The sequence below is a fragment of the Triticum dicoccoides genome, chromosome 7B (assembly GCF_002162155.2).
Source record: "Triticum dicoccoides isolate Atlit2015 ecotype Zavitan chromosome 7B, WEW_v2.0, whole genome shotgun sequence".
Classification (NCBI taxonomy): Eukaryota; Viridiplantae; Streptophyta; class Magnoliopsida; order Poales; family Poaceae; genus Triticum; species Triticum dicoccoides.
In genome coordinates, this window is record NC_041393.1 from 48,906,262 (window position 1) to 48,914,555 (window position 8,294).

Here is an 8,294-nt window from a genome sequence, read left to right on the forward strand (position 1 = left end):
CGGGGCATTGGCGGGGCGGTGGCGTGGGGATCGCCGGAGAAAAAGCTCGGCACAGGGGGGGGCTAGAGGGATGACCGGGGTGGCGGCGGACCGGCGGTGGGGAGTGTTTTCGGGGCAGGCAGGGCGGCGCGGGCGGCGGGGGGCTGCTGTTTGGCCGGTGGTGGCTGGCGACTCAGGGGGGTGGAGGTTGAAGATGAACCGCAGGCCCTTGATTTCGTATCCAACGGCTGCAAAATCGACTGACCAGAGGTGAAAAAGTCAGTTGACCAACGTATATCCTCACCTTGCTAGTGCATTCAGTTTTGACAGCAAAATTCAGTTTTGACAGCAAAATTCAGTTTCGACAGTTAAATTCAGTTTCGACAGTTAAATTCAGTTTTGACAGTTAAGTTTAGAGATGAGCGGCTGATGTATTTTACATCTAGCACTTTGTGGTTATGTATTTTCGTCATGTATTGGAGATGCTATTAGAATTCCACTCGGGTTAACATTGTCTCTCTTGTCCTGCTTTAGCCTCGGCGTTGTACAACTCACCGGAGCTGCTCCAACGACGAAACCCTCCATCACAGCGGAGCAGTACCTCGGGCTCCATCTCCAGACGCCTAAGATCTTCTTCCCCTCCTCCGACAGCCATGTCAGCCAGAGCATCCTCACCAGCCAACCCAATCACGCTGAGATCGACATGGCTTCGCCAAAGAGGTTGTACACTTGTTGCATCTCTTTTTTACTCTACATGTTATATATATTGTCCATTGATAAGCCGCAAGTATACGGGATCGCAACAGTTTTTGATAAGTAAGAGTGTCGAACCCAACAAGGAGCTAAAAGTAGAATAAATATTCCCTCAAGTTCTATCGACCACCGATACAACTCTACGCACGCTTGACGTTCGCTTTACCTAGAACAAGTATGAAACTAGAAGTACTTTGTAGGTGTTGTTGGATAGGTTTGCAAGAAAGTAAAGAACATGTAAATAAAAAGTAGGGGCTGGTTAGATAAAGAAGCAACTAAAGTAAATATAGCGAGTGTGGAAAAGTGGTGGTAGGAGTTTTGGAATTGTCCCTAAGCAATTGACTATGTTACTAGACCGGTAATCACTATTGCAATTCTATTTGAGGGAGAGGCATAAGCTAACATATCATCCCTTACTTGGAATTCTATGCACTTATGATTGGAACTCTAGCAAGAATCCGCAACTACTAAAGATTCATTAAGGTAAAACCCAACCATAGCATTAAGCATCAAGTCCCCTTTTATCCCATACGCAAACAACCTACTTACTCGGGTTTGTGTTTCAGTCACTCACGCAACCCACCATAAGCAAATCATAAACATATTGCAAACCCTACAGCAGGAATCCCTCACGCTTGCGCGACACGGAGGGCACAATAGGACAGCACCAATAATAAAACATGCAACTCAAACCAATCATAGCAATTCATCAATCACCAATAGGACAACGAAAATCTACTCAGACATCATAGGATGGCAACACATCATTGGAAAATAATATGAAGCATAAAACACCATGTTCAAGTAGAGGGTACAGCGGGTTGCGGGAGAGTGGACCGTTGAATATAGAAGGGGGAAGGTGATGGAGACATTGGTGAAGATGGCGGTGGTGTTGGTGAAGATTGCGGTGATGATGATGGCCCCCGGCAGCGCTCCGGCGCCACCGGAAGCAAGGGGGAGAGAGGCCCCCTTCTTCTTCTTCTTCCTGGACCTCCTCCCTAGATGGGAGAAGGGTTTTCCCTCTGGTCCTTGGCTCCCATGGCTTGGGAGGGGCGAGAGCCCCTCCGGGATTGGATCTATCTCTCTGTTTCTGCGTTGGGTGATTCTACCCCTTCACCGTTTCCTTTATATCTGGAGATCCGTAACTCCGATTTGGGTGAATCTTTCTCCCAGATCTTTCTCATAAAATTAGCTTTCTTGCACCAAAAGAAGAGCGTCAACCGCCTTACGGGTGGCCCACGAGATCCCAGGGCGTGCCTGCCTCCCTGGGGCGCGGCCCCCTGTCTCGTGGCCACCCCGGACACTGTTTCACGTTGATTTTACTTCCCAAAAATCATAAATATTCCAAAAAAAATCTCCGTCCGTTTTTATCCCGTTTGGACTCCGTTTGATATTGGGTTTCTGCGAAACAAAAAACATGCAACACAGAGGAACTGGCACTGGGCACTGGATCAATATGTTAGTCCCAAAAAATAGTATAAAAAGTTGCCAAAAGTATATAAAAGTTGAATAATATTGGCATGGAACAATCAAAAAATATAGATATGACGGAGACATATCAGCATCCCCAAGCTTAATTCCTGCTCGTCCTCGAGTAGGTAAATGATAGAAAAAGATAATTTTTGATGTGGAATGCTATCTAGCATAATCTTGATCATATGTCTAATCATGGCATGAATATTAAGACACGAGTGATTCAAAGCAATAGTCTATAATTTGACATAAAAACGATAATACTTCGAGCGTACCAATAAAGCAATCATGTCTTTTCAAAACAACAAGGCCAAAGGAAGCTTATCCCTACAAAATCATACAGTTTGGCCATGCTTCATCTTCATCACACAAAATGCTCCCATCATGCACAACCCGATGACGAGCCGAGCAATTGGTTCATACTTTTTAATGCGCTTCAGCTTTTTCAACCCTCATGCAATATATGAGCGCAAGCCATGGATATAGCACTATAGGTGGAATAGAAAATAATGATAGAGGTTATGTGGAGAAGACAAAAAGGGATAAAGTCTCACATCGACGCGGCTAATCAACGGGCTATGGAGATGCCCATCAATTGATGTCAATGTGAGGAGTAGGGATTGCCATGCAACGGATGCACTTGAGCTATAAGTGTATGAAAGCTCAACAAAAAGAAACTAAGTGGGTGTGCATCCAACTTGCTTGCTCATGAAGACCTAGGGCATTTGAGGAAGCCCATCGTTGGAATATACAAGCCAAGTTCTATAATGAAAATTCCCACTAATATATGAAAGTGACAACATAGGAGAACATGGTGCTACTTTGAAGCACAAGTGTGGGAAAAGGATAGTAACATTGCCCCTTTTCTTTTTCTTTTTTTCTTTTTTTTTTCTTTTTCGGTGGGCTTCTTTGGCCCCCTTTTTTATTTAGGCTTCTTTGGCCTTTCCTTTTTATTTATTTTTATTTTTTATGGGGCAATGCTCTATAATGATGATCATCACACTTTTATTTACTTACAACTCAATATTACAACTCGATACTAGAACAAAGATATGACTCTATATGAATGCTTCCGGCGGTGTACCGGGATGTGCAACGATCTAGCATAGCAATGACATAAAAAAAACGGACAAGCCATGAAAACATCATGCTAGCTATCTTACGATCATGCAAAGCAATATGACAATAAATGCTCAAGTCATGTATATGATGATGATGGAAGTTGCATGGCAATATATCTCGGAATGGCTATAGAAATGCCATAATAGGTAGGTATGGTGGCTGTTTTGAGGAAGATATAATGAGGCTTATGTGTGATAGAGCGTATCATATCACGGGGTTTGGATGCACCGGCGAAGTTTTCACCAACTCTCGAGGTGAGAAAGGGCAATGCACGGTACCGAAGAGGCTAGCAATGATGGAAAGGTAAAAGTGCGTATAATCCATGGACTCACATTAGTCATAAAGAACTCATATACTTATTGCAAAAGTTTATTAGCCCTCGAAGCAAAGTACTACTACGCATGCCCCTAGGGGGATAGATTGGTAGGAAAAGACCATCGCTCGTCCCCGACTGCCACTCATAAGGAAGACAATCAAACAAACACCCCATGCTTCAAATTTGTCACACAACGGTTACCATGTGTGCATGCTATGGGACTTGCAAACCTCAACACAAGTGTCTCTACAATCCACAACCACCCACTAGCATAACTCTAATATCACCATCTTTATATCGCAAAACTATTGCAAGGAATCAAACCTATCATATTCAGCGATCTACAATTTTATGTAGGATTTTATGACTAACCATGTGAATGGCCAGTTCACTACTGGAAAAAAGGTTATTAATGGCGCACCTATTATGGCTACTAATGGCGCACATTAGGTGCGCCATTACTAGCACGCCATTAGTAAGTTTTAGTAATGGCGCACATTTGGTGCGCCATTACTATCCCAGACAGTAATGGCGCACCTAATAGTGTGCCATTACTAACCCTTAGGTGCCCCACTAGTAATAAAGCCAAGTGCGCCACTATTAACCTTAGAGTTGCGCCACTAGCTAAAAAGCTAGGTGCGTGTCGGAGTAATGGGCCACGGGTAGGCTAACCCGAGCCCCTGAACCTTTCAAGACATCAGGGCAGGCTGCACCCTTCAAGCCAAGTCCCTGGGATGACTCCAAGATAAGCCGAGTCCCAGGGGCGACTCCAAGACAAGCCGACTCTTGGCCGGCGACTTCCGGAGAAGCCAGCTGTAGAGAGTCGGCCCGCGACTCCAACCACCCCGTGCCTTCGCGATAATGGATGAGATGGGAAGCGGCCCCCGCACGGCCCCTTCCTGCCCTGTTTATCGAGGGCAAGCATGGCCACAGTGCGTCGTACCGACGGAGATCTCCGTCCGGCGCGACACTGTTGCCATGCCAACCCTGACATCAGCCCTTGGGGGCGGAGCCCTGTACCCACGACGGCCTGTCAGTACGACCCAAAGACGGCGGGTCCCACCTGTCGGCGGGAGTACAGAAGACGGCAAGAGCGCCCCAAAGATGGACCCGATGGGAGTCGGCCCCCAGGAGTCGGCCGGCCCCTCCCACGGGCCCACACGCCATTAACCAGACAAGACGGGGAATGGCGACAGTGATCGTCCGTCAGGCGGTGGCACTATTGCCACGACCCCATGACCAAGCCAGCGTCATTAGAAGCACGGCTACAGTAACGGGCCTGCCGGCGTGGCCCACCAGTCGGCGGGCCCCAGCAGTCGGCGGAGAAGACGGCGGCCTGAGAGACAGACGGCTGGGACCCGCACCCAGCCGGATTACCATTGTACCTCTAGGGGGTAGGCCTATATAAACCCCCCAGGGCACCCATGCAAAGGGTTGGAATCCATTAGCACTAGACCAGATCATATAGGAAGGAGAGAGCTAGCCTCGCCTTCTCCTACCTCCAGAATACAGCTCGAGGAGCAACCTTGTACTCACTTTGCCTTAGTGATCATGCGGAGACCTCGCAGAGCAGCAGTAGGGGTGTTATCTCCTCGGAGAGCCCCGAAGCTGGGTAAGATCCGCCGGCGTGCATGTCTTCGCCTCATTCCGTTTTCGGGCACCGGTGACGTTCTACTCGCCCCCACCATGATAAGCCATCCTTTGGCATATGTCGCACCCAACCCCCGACATTCGGTGCCCACCGTGGGGCGAGGTGCACCGTCGTCCGGGGACCTGCTCTGGACGGGAACCCTTTTCCTCCCCAGCGAGCGTAGCCAGCCCGGCACGCCCGATGGCGCTTGCCCCGACGCGCTGCAAGGCATCGGCGATGCCTGCGCGGCGAGCTGCCTTGCCGATCTTCTTGGTGAGGTTTGCATCTTCGACGAGCCTGCATCCGACGCAGGCACGGGCGGCCCCGAGAACCTCCTCACGGGCCTCTTCAACCAACTCCACGTCACCAGCGAGCTTGCCGTGGACTTGGAGTCCGTAGGCTCCACCGACCCGATGCTGGTCGACTCCGATGCCGTGTAACTCGACGCATTCCCCACCTCCTTGGTGGTCTACAACGAGCCGCTCCCTCACGAGGAGAGCGGCGAAAGCGCCGTCATGGAGGTGCTCGTCATCAGTCATGGCGAGCATTCCGGTGAGGGAGCTCATGACCCACTCGACGCGGCTCTACGAGACCTGACCGCGCCTATTCCGGAAGATGCAGACGCCGAAACCCTAGAGACGCGCCGCCTACAAATCGTCGAAGGCGCAAAGAAGCTGGCAAGCATGACACGCTTGTCAGAAGCCTACCAGCGTGAGATGGATCGCGCTGTTGGCGGCTCGCCGGCCCCGACTGGGCCAGCCGCCTAGGCGCGGTCCGTTAACGCGGCGTGGCCATCGCCAACCTGTTCGGGGCCGATCGCCCCATGTACGCTACGCCTGCGGAGAACATCCGCGCCGCCCAGGCGGCAGCGGACGAGCTAAACAACTTCGAAGGTGAAGAGAACCGCCTGATGATGGAGCAGGTCCAGCGGCTCCTCAAAGCGGCTACCATGCAGAATGAAGTCGGCTGCCGCACAGAGGCCCCATAGCGACCAAACGATGACTCGCCTACCCGCCAAGATCAAGGCGCGACGTCTCGGACGCCGACTGGCGGTGCCCGCGGAAGAAAAGACAAGGATCCGGCTGTCAGCCACAGTCGGACTCGCATCACCATCGAGCGCGACCAAGACGGCCGTCCAAGAGCAGTGGAACGGCAGGGCGACTATCTGCCTCCTCCACCACGAAGAGAAAGGCGAGTCTCCCAGCCGCCTGTTGAGCATCCGACTCTCGGTGGCTGCCTTGGCCGCCGAGAGGGAGTCGGAGAGAATGACGCCCACCACCGGATCGACCGACTCCACCGATCCCTGGCGCTGGAAGAAGAAGACGAGTTGGGTCCGCCCTGTTTCGGACCCCGCATCCGAGACGAGCCCTTTCCCAAAGGGTTCACGCTCCCCCGAGACACGCCCAAGTACACCGGTTCCATGAAGCCGGAAGATTGGCTAGTTGACTACTCCACAGCCGTCAACATAGCGAACGGCAATAAGCGTGTTGCCGTGAAGTATGTTCCACTCATGCTCCAGGGCACGGCCCGGACATGGTTGAACAGTCTGAAGCCCCGCAGCATCAACAGCTGGGTCGACTTCACCGAGGCCTTCATCCGCAACTTCACAAGCACGTACAAGCGACCCCCCAAGCCGCGCCAGCTTTCCTTGTGTGTGCAAGGTCCCGACGAGTCAACTCGCGATTACCTCACACGCTGGGCCGAGCTTCGGAACTCCTGCGAGGGCGTGCACGAGCTGCAGGCTATCGAGTACTCCACCGCCGGGTGCAGAGAAGGCACCCTCCTCAAGCACAGGCTCCTCTGCGACAAGCCGGAGACCCTCGACGAGCTGCTGATCATAGCAGACAAGTATGCCATGGCCGAATCCTCCATGAAGATGGAGATTCAAGTTAGTGCGACTGGCAAGGCGGCCCCTCAGGCTCCCAGAACTCCGGCTGGAGACGCCAGTCGGCGACAGCAACAGAATGATCACAAGCGCAAGGCCCCACAGTCGGCTTCCAGCAGCCGGCAGGTTGCGACGGTCGAAGACCAGCAGTCGGAGGGGCAGCCTCCGACCAAGCGATAGAAAGGCGGCAAGTCCAACTGGTTGCTGACCTTCTCTTACGAGCAGACTCTAGATGGTCCCTGCAAGTTCCACAGCGGCGCGAAGCCGTCAAACCATACCACCCGGAAATGCCACTGGCTCACCAGAATCGCCAAGGGAGACGGCCTCCTTCCTCCTCCGCCTGCTGGGCCGCCGCCTCCACCGCCGCCCCAGCAGCCGGCTGCCAGGCCAGTCGGCGCCGTACAAGATGAGTACCCGGAAGAGCACGGAGCCTATGTGGTGTTCACCAGTGTGGCTGATGATCGACGCAGCAGACGGCTGCAGGAGCAAGAAGTAAATGCAGTAGCATCAGATACCCCAAAGTTTATGCATTGGTCCGAGAAGCCTATCAGTTGGAGCAGAGCTGATCACCTAGAGGTGATGCCGAATCCGGGCTCCTACGCCCTGGTTTTGAGTGCCACCTTGGCCACAGATAGGCGGGCCGCTCACTTCTCACGAGTGTTGATAGATGGAGGCAGTAGCATCAACATCCTGTACAAGGATACCATGGAGAAGTTAGGAATCAAGCAAAGACAGCTTTAGAACAGCCGAACTATGTTCCACGACATTGTACCTGGCCTTTCCTGCTCACCAATCGGCAAGATCCTGATAGACGTCCTCTTCGGAGACAAAGATCATTTCCGCCGAGAGCCAATTTGGTTTGAAGTGGTGGACCTCGAAAGCCCATACCATGCGTTGCTTGGCCGACCTGCTTTGGCCAAGTTCATGGCGGTCCCCCACTACGCCTACCTCAAGATGAAGATGCCGAGTTCTAAGGGGATTCTGACCGTAGCCGGCGACTACAGGAAGTCGTCCGCTTGCGCGGCTGAGAGCAGTCAGCTGGCCGAGTCCCTGGTGATCTTAGCTGAGAAGCGGCTTCTTGATCGGGTTGTGGCGATGGCCGGCAAGCAGCCAGAAATGTCGCCCTACCCCAAGGA